This window comes from Lottia gigantea (genome assembly GCF_000327385.1).
Source record: "Lottia gigantea unplaced genomic scaffold LOTGIsca_3, whole genome shotgun sequence".
Lineage (NCBI taxonomy): Eukaryota > Metazoa > Mollusca > Gastropoda > Lottiidae > Lottia > Lottia gigantea.
Window position 1 is genome coordinate 1,745,681 of NW_008708986.1, and position 14,173 is coordinate 1,759,853.

Genomic DNA, 14,173 nt, shown 5'->3' on the forward strand with positions numbered 1-14,173 from the left:
GGCATTCAGATACGGTATCCTATAACATTCATATATTATAGTACATATATTGTAATTTAAATGAAGACTAGACTTGACATAATATTTAATGACCTCATGTGATAGTAATGTTTTTATTTCTGAGAAATGTCAATATATGACAGTCTTTAGGCAACAGATTAACTACATCAATATTCTTTAATGAGATTTTTACCCAAATTTATCAGTCTTTATCATACGTCAGTGACTAGAAAATAAACATTACAAGCCTCCTCATCAACCGATTATAGTGTAGGAGTCGACGTTATTGATTGGCTTAAAACATAAGTGTATTTTTTAAGCTTTATTTATTGGTTAATAAATGACTTAATGGTATTATCTAACACTTGTAATGATTGGTCAGTAAATCATTGTCAGGACTACAGATACATGATATGCCTAAATTAGATCTTCTAGATGGCAATGGTTGGCCTAATTATTGTACATGTAACTCAAGAAAAGAAAAACACAATCAAGAATCTGCGGTGACTACAACAGCAATGTAGCCTACATCAGGTTTCCAAAAATAAATCTCTCAAAGGACGCTAATTTAACATTGATAAACAAGACATTGTTTGACATACTTCCTGTAGTTCATCTGTTTCCATATAGCTAAGATAAAACCGTACGTCATATCCGGCTGTGACTTTATTAATACTGCCTTGCAATAATTTCTTGATAAATATAACTATAGTGTTCCCTTCAACCTCCAAACAAAGCTACTCCTTTAATATTGAGATTGTCCATAATAATTACAGAACGATTTAAACTTCGCTGAATTATTTTGTTTGAAATGGAACAGTGATGTTCCAACAAAAGTCGATTTAAACAACAGATTTCAAGCCCAATACCTACCCTTGTACAAGAAAACCACAACTTCTTCGTACGATAAGTAACGTAAACCGGTAAAGTTAACACAGATCCGGCACAAGGACCAAGGTACGACATGACAAACAAATAGATATAGTATAAATTGCATGAACTATATACTATACTGGCTTCAGTTCGACATAACACGGCATAACGTGATTGAGAATATTCTTTTTTTCAGTCGTGTAAATTGCAGGACTGAATAGGTCTATTTTAATTCAAAAGTCATACGATAGCCTTTCAATGTATCTTTAAGTTAAATCCCTATGGGGGATGTTTCAACTCTGATGGCTTACTTCTCGTTCATTTACTTATATCGACCGCACTGCAAGTCGATTCATCACTTTGTCCGTCATGATTTAAAAGGGCATCCATCTTGAAAGATTTAATTATTTAAGTTTAACACCAAATCAGCTCTACTTTGTCTTCTTTATTAGCTTTTCTTCGACTCATTTCAATCTTAGACGTTGAAGAAGGCCATTATTTCACGTATTTTCAATATGCTAGTAAAGTTGCAATGAAATGTGAAAGTGATCGATCACCATAGAGAATTAAACCGATGCCTTTTATTACAGACAAACTCTCTAAATTAGTCCTGTAATTTGTTACTCAATTCCAATATAATAGATGAAATATAGGCTACTGCAAGGCTCCTGGTGATAAATATCTTAATAATTCCAGGGGCGAAACTTAGTATTTGAGACCGCTTGGGGTCTTTTTTGGTGCTTTCTTTTCCTTTGGCCGCTATCAGCGAAATGAAGATCCGGGATGTTACATGAACGTTTCAATATGGAAAGGTGCCAAGACCTATCAAAAACAATGAATTGTTGACAGTCGATACAATTGTCTGGATCAGTAGCTAATCGCTATATAACAATAGAAACTTTTCATATACTTCCTGTGAGTTTGGCTGGTTCACCATGGTTAGGAATCGAGATCTAAGGGAGAGAGATGGTTCCGCGCCACTTTAGACATAAAACGTCTTCCGTTAAAAATAAAAACTTAAATTATTAGGATTTTCTTTTTAAAATTGTAAATATTCCATTAATAATATTTCCAGACATTTGAATGAGTTTAAATCTTTCAAATTGTCAGTAAGAATCGGATGCTATAGCTAACTTTTAAGCACTTTTAAATGCTCAATCATAATTAATGTGTATGAAATACTAGTTTACAAATCCAAAATGAGCATTTAAATAGATTGAATGCAGTGTTTACCACCCTGAGTAAACTCAACATGTCATACTGGACTTTTTTTTAAGTTTACATACATTTTATCACAGATAAGTTGAAAATTTCGTTTTTCTCATTTAATATTCTATGTTCTATTCTATACAAAAGTAACACGGATTCTCAAAGTCTCAGAGAACTGTATTAAAATCAATGCCAGCTATGTTATTGTCAGAAATTTTTAAGTTAAAAAGATTGTAAATAGGTTTTCTAAATGTTTGATGTGTATCGCGAACACTGATAGTATTAATTTGCACCATTCCAATTTTCAGTCAGTTATATATTTATGTGCAGGACTCCATAATAGCTCTCAAATGTGGTCATTTAAAGGCGGTCTTTGACCTATAGGTTTTTACTCCGGGTTTGTTACATCAAATAGAGAAATGTTGTAATCTTGCGATCATTGTCACGTAGCAGTGTTTACTTATTTAGACCTTTGTTCCAAATATGTAAATTAAAGAGACAGATTCGCAATCCGTTTTGCCAATCAGTCAAAGTCTGAGAAATGGGATTTTCTTTCGCTAAGCTAATCAGTACTAGTGTTCATATCTAAACGTCAAAATTTGAGCCTTTAATTCCATGTGTATCCAGAATTGTCCACGTTTGAAATTTAACTTTAAATTTGACTTCATTTAAACACTTCAGAAGGTTCAACGAATGGAAAATTGACAATTTGACTGGCATTATCCTGCTCGTTAGGAAAAAACCTTATGGTAGTTACACTAATGCATGTTAAAAATGTCTACCCTCCTCCATTGTTTAACCAACTGGAAATTGTGATCCATCTTTTACACTGACATCGATAGTGGCTATGTCAGGCTGTTTAATTGAAATTCTTCACTGAAAAATTCAACATAAACGCCATTATCTGCCATCAATCACCCAATAAATGATGGTATCTATGAGCTAATTATGACTAAATTTGAAAATGTTATCGATTCACCCTACCTATTGACGCTATGAGCTTACTAATGATGGTTATGTTTCATGCAATTATGTTGACAGTGACGCCAAACTTGATCTTGGCGGGTTTCATGATGTCCTTGAATCATTGGTAGAGGTTTAGAGGAGGAACAAAATTGGGGACAGTTCCATTTTACCATACTTTGAGCTGCAACAAACAATTGATTGAGATCTCCAGATTCATTTTAATATGTTTTCTAGACACAGTCCAATATTTTACAGTAAGGCAACTAGATGTATATGATGGAACATGATAGACTAATGTGCCTTAACCCTCAGACCAAACCAGTTATATAAAGTAATCAGATAATGACAACATGACAAACATCAAAATGTCATCTGTAAATGAAGTGCCAAAGAATGGGATGGAAACAAAACACGAAGCTCTCATGCTGTCAGACAGGACTGACGTTGAGTTGCCTATTAGACCAACACAGACACCAGACTAAATAAATACACTCCAATCATTTTAACAACATTTATATCGTGATACTTCTTATTACCACCTATTTAACTCTACTCACCCATTTACAAATTAGCTACATATACTTTTAGGTCGTAACCTACTTTGACAATTAATTGACAATTCCTCACTTGCTTAAAGAGAATCGTGCTTGGGTTTTTCAAATGTGTAATTTGCGTTTTGTGACATCATATTACGGTTTGGGGACTTTTCTAGACTTTTTATTTTCTATTTAGATCTTAGTATGCGAAAGAAACCGTTTTCTGAGGTTTTTTTGTGATTATCCGGAGCAAATAAAACTTGCCACATTAGAATGTTCGACTTGTCAGATCAGATTATTAAATGGCGAATGCCGTGCAAGCAAAATGGTGTGTGCTGCAGTGGCGTCTTTTATTCATCGAAATGCTTGAATAGTAGCTATAAGATTCCTTGATACGTGTACAAAAGCTTGATATCCCATTATCCCTTTAATGAGACTACTCAGAAATTGTCACATCGACAGATTGCCACATATATGATTGTTCTTCTTTTTATGAACTAACGAAATAAATCGGACTATTATGACTTATTGTTCTACAAATTACTAGGCTGATGAATGACACAGTTTTTCGGATCCTGTATGAATCGGTTGACAGAACCAACATAGTATTAATTAGATACAATGTACTTGTTGATTGGACACAATACTTTCGTCTGGAGTTAAATATGTCAAGACACCTGCCATGAAGTCTAAACGAACATACAAAATCTTCATTAAAACTTGAAAGAAAGCATGCAGAGAATCGTGAAAATAGAAGAATACCAAAATTCCATCGTCTTACATATTGTTTTCCAATTTCCAACAAAGAAAGGTTCAAAGAGACAATATTGGTGATATCAACCTTAACCTATAAGACAAATCAATAGCAGGTTGTAGAATTCTTACCATTATCAAATGATAGGATATCAAAATCTCGTCACTCCAATCTATCATTAGCCCTAATACCTAATTGGTTCAAACTATAGTTTTATCCCTATTAACATCTATTCTGTCTATTTTTTATGCATTAAAATCTGTGAAAAACCTCTGCAAGTTCGAATGATATTTCTGTTTCAAAGGAACTATAAATATCAGAAATGTGTGGCATTTTTGTTTTTAGCTCATTGATGCTAAGGGTTGTAGAATTTACTTTTTTAGTTCCTACAACAGGGTAGGGGGTATAGAGTTTTTAAAAGTATATAAAATAACTTACCGTGTCTTTAAATTAAAGTTGACTCTTGCAACATATTACGAACAGCAATACAATAAATTGAAATCTGTACCGGATTATTCGAAATAAATTACATTATGTAGACTAAGTTCTGGTGTTTAAGATACATTGATTTAAGAATTTTTAAAAACAACCACATCCCTGATTTCGACGTTGCTCGAGTTTAAATGATTACAGAGCAGTGTTCTACAAAAGATTACCATAAACTGGTCTTTGATTCAATTGCCAATACAATGTAGGCTATTTGTGATTGGAGATGTCGTTAACAATGATCAACTAAATCAACGATTGCGAAACAAAATCAAACGTCACAGTACTTTTTAAAATGTGATTACTAGTCACCTCGTGAGCAGCAATATTGTAATATACATTATACTATGCTTATTATTTTGTTCCGGTCTTATCGTAGTAGATAGCCTTTGGGGATGAAACAAATCCCCCCCCCCCCCCCTCACTTAGAAATCAGTGAATGCTGTTGCATTAGACCTATAACGAGAGCATAAGCTAACTGCTCATATCGACAAATTAACAACTGCGTTCAATTTCAAGATCGCAGTTTCCGACCGCTAACGTCGACGACCAGACCTGACTTTTGTTCGAATTCAATCTGATGGATATTTTGAGATTTCGTTTCTTGTTTGCCTTCTTTCTCAAGATATCTGATTTGACGCGGCAAAGAACGTGGTTTTGCAACCAGATCATTATACACAATTCTGTGGTCTCGAGCTCGTCCTGACAAACATTTTCCCCAAAGCACTTTAATTTGCAATTTTTCAGTCGCTGGTTCGCTCAAGTTGGCTATATCCAACCATTGATCAGATTCTACAACATGGCCCTACTGTTGTCGTTGAAAATCTCAGTTGTTAAATCTTACATTGGAAAGGTCGATCTGAGCTTTCCCGTGTTGAAAATCCCAGTTGTTAAATCTTACATTGGTAAGGTCGATCTGAGCTTTCCCGTGTTGAAAATCTCAGTTGTTAAATCTTACATTGGTAAGGTCGATCTGAGCTTTCCCGTGTTGAAAATCTCAGTTGATAAATCTTACATTGGTAAGGTCGATCTGAGCTTTCCCGTGTCGAAAATCCCAGTTGTTAAATCTTACATTGGTAAGGTCGATCTGAGCTTTCCCGTGTTGAAAATCTCAGTTGTTATAATCTTACATTGGTAAGGTCGATCTGAGCTTTCCCGTGTTGAAAATCTCAGTTGTTAAATCTTACATTGGTAAGGTCGATCTGAGCTTTCCCGTGTTGATAATCTCAGTTGTTAAATCTTACATTGGTAAGGTCGATCTGAACTTTCCCGCGGCTGATTTGGCAACAGCATGCAAGATTTAAGGCAAAGAACGTGATATTGCAACCAGATCATTATATACAATTATGTGGTGGTAGCCTAATCTGTAAGTTTCTCTACTGCGTTTTGCTTGATGAACATGAACGTCAATTGAAAATGCAGGGAAATTTATGATACTAAGTAATTAAAAAAAAGAGAAGCCTACCTCATATAATTTAGGTAATTCCAAACGGAAAGTAAATTTGTTGAAGGCAACTCTTAGAGTTTGAAGAGTAGTTCTTCTGCCTTATTTTGTTAACTGTACAAGAATTAAAACTATTTGTATACCTGACATTTTCCGTCCGATATCTATTGTTCTAAGCTAATCAATATCCTTCAAGTGATGTATTAGTTAAGGAGATCTAATGACTTTTAACTTCCTACAAAAATCGGGGTTAATACTCGTATTCTAAACGCCTTATCTGGATTTAATCATATATCCATATAGAAATATAAAACCAAAGAACATGACTAAGGACGGGCAGGTACATCGACGAAACGACTGTTGGTGACTCTTAATAATTTTGAATTTCAGACAGAACATCTTTAATTTTTATTAACTTCTTGTAAAATAATAAACGAAAGGCCAAAGGGCCATTTATCGGACGTTGTACGTTTAGAATTTCAGAAATTCCTGGCGCTTTCCAATGAAGATTATCTATTGTTAGACTTACTTCAATCTACCATTGGCAGCAACCAAACTCAAAGCCCCAAAAGGTATGGCCTTTTAAAAAACTTACGGATCTTTAAATGATTTACTTTTACAGAGCATCCAACTTCTGGAAGAAATCAGACATGATGTGGAACAATTCGAAAAGCACGTTTTGTCTAGAATTCTATTGACTAAGTGGTGATAATTGGTTGAGAAAACAATCAAATTGGCTTAATAATGATTTAGAAGATTAATACAAAGGTCTTCCAGATATACATGAAAAGTTCATTGTAGATGTCCATAGATAAGGAAAATCCACATAGTATTGACGTTGATGGTCGTCAGGGTTCCAACTTTTAATTAGATGGACTACTAAATATTTTATAGTACTCTACAGGGTCTTGAGGTTCAAGAGTCAAAGTGTTTTCCGAAATTGTATACACCAACGTTCATGCATGTGGCTAAATTATATGAAGTGTTATAAATGTTTTCACACATTTCATAGTTATTTTGTTTTCATGTAAGATAGTCTCTGTTAAAACATCTAGATTTCAAAATTTCAGGCCATGAATATGATGTGTTCGCCTTTGAATCTTATAAGCCATGGTGCAACTGCACCTCTTTTCATAATCACAGACGTCGTTAAGAACCTGATTTGATCAATGGTTTGAACATAGAAGAAAAACAAACACGCCCACATGTGAGAATATAGTCTTAGTGAACCAGATTGTTCTGACATATTATCTATAATATAATAATCTCAATAATCACTACCTGTAACTTGCTGTCTCTATTTACTCTCAAATCACACATCTTAATATTCTTTCCTTTCTCAGTCTTTTCATAATATTTTCAACAAAATAACTGGTTAAATCTATATTTTGTTTTCTGTTATACCAACATATTTCATTGTTCCAAACCTTGGAATATCGATACAGAGTTCAGGTAGATGTTAGCATTATGTCTCTTCTTTGACATTGTATTGAATTCTGATATTATATCGGATTTAAACTTTAGACTTTATTGATTACGTATACGATTCTCAAACATTTTAGAGTGAAACCAAATTTGTGTTTTTTCTTTTTTTTTTCATTTGTATTTCTTAGAGTTTTTAAACCTTTACTTGGTCTGTGTATCACTTCTATGTATATGAAATTTCTCCACTAGCATTTCCTATTACAACTATTCAGAAACAGACAGACGTATATCATTATATGGGAGAACACGTTTAATTCGACCGATTTTTTTTTCATTTATTAAACGCCCATTAGCGTTTTTTAGGGGAGCAGAAATAGATGTTGGAAACTCAATAGAAAGAAATATCGACGAGATTTATAATTGAATAATAAACCTATCTTCTGAACTGTCTCTTACAATTATAAAATCAAATTGATAAGAAGCCAATGAACTTTATTGGTAGACAGTGAAAAGCCCCACTCTTAATAAAACTCAATTATAAAGGATTCGGAATATAAAAATAGCTTGACATTCCCTACACTGGTTCATTTGTCATTTCACCACCTGTACTTTTGAATTTTAAATTTTTTGTACATTTGGGAGTTTCTGTTGGGGGGTATTATGGCAAAAATATATAATTTATCCAATGAAGACGGACTGACCATGGAAAAAAGTAACAGACGATTCCCTGTTGAACCTGTGGAAAATTGTTTCATCGCTTTATTACATGCTACCTGGACCAAAACCATATTGGATATCCTAACCAATACTCGACAGAAATACAACAAAACAAAAAGATTTACTAAATTTTGTAACTATAACTGTAAATGTTTCTTATTGCTTCCCTGCGTATGTTCAATATGGTACCTTAAATGATGGTCTTCTCTAAACATTATTTCTAAATCAATATACAAATAGAAAAATAATAAATTGATAAATTCCATTAACAGAATCCATAAAAAATCTGTTACTGATCAAGATAAGATATTAGCTAAATGTTCACAGTAATTAAGGTACGGAAAATCATTTTGACGGATATCCTGAACTTGAACGAATCATACGATTTAACAAGATTCGCGTCTCGCCAGGAAACTGCTGATTTCTATTTAGCGGAAAGACGCGGTTTATTGTAAGCTGGATTTCCGGTCAATTGGTGGGAAAATGAAAGTATCCATATTGATACGATATGAATGACGTGACTAATAATAATATCTATACTGTTGAAATTGTTGGCATTTAGTAAATATCCACTTACAATTTTCCAGTACTGTCTAATTGTTTCCGTTTCAAGTTGATATTGTGTATCTTATTAACGATGCTGGATGTGACTGGGAATCTTTTTACGTCATCAACATAAACAATCAATTCCTCAACTCAGCACGACTATATCCGGATGATCTTTAGCAACTTCCGGTCAGTAATTGTAAAATTAGCAATTCGAATCGCAAAATAGCCCACATATTTTGGCATCTTAAGTTAATTGAGGTACGGGTTAAACAATGGCACAACATTTAAGAAATGGAAGAAGATCCACGTCACTATAGTAACAAAGCTCCGTCAATATCAAATCAATTTAACGTATCCATATTAGTAATTACAGAAAATAAAGCTCCAACCTACTATTATCATAATCTTTCATTATGGCTACCCACGGCAAAGCCAAACAATAAAAGTCTTACGAGAAGCCCTCTGCTTATAACAGATAAAAAGGACAGTACAAAAGGAATTTGTATTGACTTTCTTTGTGACATTGGCTAGAAATTCAGGTCAGTCGCTATTTCTGTCGAAAGTCGTATAACGTACTGTAAAGAGTCATTCCTTAAAAATTACATCGGTATAGATTTTAACCACGGATACTGGCAAATAATCATACATCGAAACCGAATTGATTGATATATTTTCAGCTTACTGATATTGTCTTAATGTAAGGGTTGGATTACGCCGATTCTTGGCCCTGCTCACTGGATCGATGTTAAGTAGTCTAAGGACGAGAAATCTCTTATAGCAAAGTCAAGTATTTACTACTAAAATGTTCTTTTCATTTATTGATTCGAAGTTAAAGGGAAACAACTCAATATTTATTACAGTCTACAAACTACAACCATTTGGTTCCATTGTATTTGGTCCATTACAATCTCAGCTTCAGATGTGTTATATCTTGTGTGTGATCAGTTTACTGTAAGGGACATGTATGCCATTTTAGGGGCTTGATTTTGGTCTTGAACATATGTAAAACGTCTTCAGAAGTACTAGAAATGTACGAAAATCACATAATTTGTTCAAAAATATCTCTAACTAGGAATTTTACTTTCCATATCAATATATGTCTTTTATGCAGAGTCTCGAGAAAAGACAAGTAGTCAGTTTTACGTTCATAGTGGATAATTCTGGGCACATATTGATTTGAAGGCTAAAATATTGAAGGGGAGCTTTGAAAACTATTACCGTTTCTAAGACTAAAATAACATTGGTCAAACGGAATAGATTTAATAGTGGCATTACACATTTGACAGAAAAGATTCATAAAGCCCATTTAAATTCTGCAGAGGTTGGGATATTCTGCACTGGTTTGAAGAATGTATGAAAGATAGCTTGCTAGGCAAGGTAACATACGCCCACTGGCAGCTGTCAGAAATGATTAAACAGTCGTTAGTGACTACAGGGTTGCACAATATAGCTAATAGAGAAAAACGTCAAGTCAGACACGATATTTCGGTGAAAAATTATCCGATCATCACGAAAATCAATAGGGATCATCTTCATAATGACATTGACACACACAATAAAAATCAAAAGAATCTGTAAAAAATTGTAGCCTGTAGAGTGAGCACGAGTTGCACAATATAGCTAATAGAGAAAAACGTCAAGTCAGACACGATATTTCGGTGAAAAATTATCCGATCATCACGAAAATCAATAGGGATCATCTTCATAATGACATTGACACACAAAATAAAAATCAAAAGAATCTGTAAAAAAATTGTAGCCTGTAGAGTGAGCACGAGTTGCACAATATAGCTAATAGAGAAAAACGTCAAGTCAGACACGATATTTCGGTGAAAAATTATCTGATCATCGCGAAAATCGATAGGGATCATCTTCATAATGACATTGACATACAAAATAAAAATCAAAAGAATCTGTAAACAATTGTAGCCTGTAGAGTGAGCACGAGTTGCACAATATAGCTAATAGAGTAAAACGTCAGGTCAGACACGATATTTCGGTGAAAAATTATCCAATCATCACGAAAATCAATAGGGATCATCTTCATAATGACATTGACACACAAAATAAAAATCAAAAGAATCTGTAAAGAATTGTAGCCTGTAGAGTGAGCACGAGTTGCACAATATAGCTAATAGAGTGAAACGTCAAGTCAGACAGATATTTCGGTGAAAAATTATCCGATCATCACGAAAATCAATAGGGATAATCTTCATAATGACATTGACACACAAAATAAAAATCAAAAGAATCCATAAAGAACTGTAGCCTGTAGAGTGAGCACGAGCCAAATGTGAACGGACGGACCGACGGACCGACGGGGTGATTACAATATACGCCCATCTTACGTCTGGGCGTATAAAAATCAAAAGAATCTGTAAAAAATTGTAGCCTGTAGAGTGAGCACGAGTTGCACAATATAGCTAATAGAGAAAAACGTCAAGTCAGACACGATATTTCGGTGAAAAATTATCCGATCATCACGAAAATCAATAGGGATCATCTTCATAATGACATTGACACACAAAATAAAAATCAAAAGAATCTGTAAAAAATTGTAGCCTGTAGAGTGAGCACGAGTTGCACAATATAGCTAATAGAGAAAAACGTCAAGTCAGACACGATATTTCGGTGAAAAATTATCCGATCATCACGAAAATCAATAGGGATCATCTTCATAACAACATTGACATACAAAATAAAAATCAAAAGAATCCATAAAGAACTGTAGCCTGTAGAGTGAGCACAAGCCAAATGTGAACGGACGGACGGACCGACAGGGTGATTACAATATACGCCCATCTTACCTGTGGGCGTATAAAAATGACACATTAATAAGAAAGAAAGTTTTTTTTTTATTTTTAGTATTTAAAAGTCATTACATAATCATGGAAAAATCTAACAAAATTTATGTAACTGTTATCAAAGTGTGGTTCATATAAAGCAACAAATTCAAAGCAATATTATTTCACCTTCATTGAAGAATCAACTACAATGTGCTTATATAAACACTTTAATCTTTTAAAGCATTATTCCATACAAAATATTTATGTTTGGTTTTATTATTTTGTGATTTTTTTTTTAAAAAAATTAACATTTTGGAAACATCAAAAGCAACAGGCAACATAATCAAAATTAAAGAACCTGACATGGCATACACCAATATATATGTTTTGTACCAAGAAAGTAAAAACCTGATTTAAAAATTTAGAAAGATACAAAAATGTACATCATTCTTTAACAATATTAAAGAATGGAAAGCATTTCATTATGTTTTCAAACGAAATATGAAAGAGATCTTGTTTTCATTAAGGATAGTTGCATTCTTAAATGTCTGGCATATGAATTTTTTTCCACATACTAACACTTAATATTTGGTAAATTTTCATTTCCAACAGGCTGGATTATAAAAAGTAATATTGATTTAATAAAACAGTTAACATTGTATGTATAGACTATACAGTATAGCCTGGTACAGAAATGTTAAATCGAAACATGTAGTACTTAAATATTGGAATAAGTTATATATAGACATGTTCGTGTAATACAGTGTAACAGTAGTCTGTTGTATTCCTGTGGATCTTCTGGAATATCAAGATGTCATCTTTGTAAAAAATATACAGTTGATATGACTCTATGTATCATTCATCTTAGATTATTGCCCTTGGCCAATGTTGAATGAAAAATTGGCATCAAATCTTAATTTATGCCTAAAAAAAATTTTGGACTATGGAAATTTTAGATGATGCTATGACTAAAACATAATATAGATAAATATGTGTATCTTAAGGACATACAAGTGAATTAATGAAAGTGGAAGACTATATACTATAACTAATATTATCAAAGAAATTCCAAAAATATATCATTTAAAAAAAAATCACCAAAAAATCAAGCCTGCACCATTTGAGATTCAATTAAAACAATTTTTTATCAAGACCTGCTCGACTAATGTTTGAAGGACAAAATTCATAAAACAATTATGACAATCAAAAGGGTTAAATATGACCATTTTTCATTTAATATTTGCGAAAAATTCATTTCATTTATATAAATTACTCATTTTAGATTATAAAAAACTGTATGTAAGGATGGAATTCAAGTGCATATATTCAAGTTTGTGCAGTTGACAAAACAATCTGTAAATAATGGAGTTTTCTCCCTTACATAAGCATGCTTCAATGAAAGGTATAATCCCTTATTATCATAAAGGAACTTTATATATGCCTACATCAAGGGATGTATTAAATAGAACAGTTGAGATTAACAGGATATTACATCAGCTGCATGGGGAAGGGAAGATTTTCAGCTTAGGCCATCGTCCACATAGAAAATTAACCTACATGGCCAATAAACAATAAACAAAAGCATTTCAATCACCTTATACTAAATACAATATCAACAATTTATTATCACTTCTCTATATAGAGTTGTGTCCCTTTAATCTCGCACACCTATCAGGGGCAATAAGATAAATATACACCACCAGATTCTTATAACTAATTTTAACTTCGCCTTCAGGCTTATTTAATTAGTATTCAGGTTATTAAAATGACATAAACTGATTCAAAATGAGGCATGCAGTTGTTCAACCTATTATATAAATTGTCTAATATTATACACCATGTTGGTATTATCACAAATTTGTTTTGGGTTAATTCATAATTCATAATCCAAAGTAATAGGACTTCACAAAATTCAATATTAATCATGGCTGTCTTTCATTAAAATATTTCAGTTATAAAACTGGTGCTGCATTGATTGCTTACTTAAATTGAATTATGACGCATAAAATTGAAATATTCGACTTGAATATCTAAAACTTCACAATTCTTACATAAAAATATAACTACTATTACTACTTTGTGGCTTTATCAAAAACCTTCATATTGAACACTTAATAAAAATACTGAAATTCACATCTAAAAGCAATAATTCCTAACTGTGTATGGATATAAATAAATATGAATTAAATTTTAATTTAAAAAAGTAAACGTGTGAAAATATGAAGAAATTGAATCATGTTATCAGATTATTACGTCAGAACATAATATGTAATCATAATCTATTATTAATATTGTCATTGTCTGATCATCAAATTAAAATGATGAAATAAAACTGATCATTATCGTTATAGTCGATCATAGAATCAAATGATCATCATCAAAATCAAACAAATTTATTACAATCAAAATGGCTATTTTTTGTAAATCA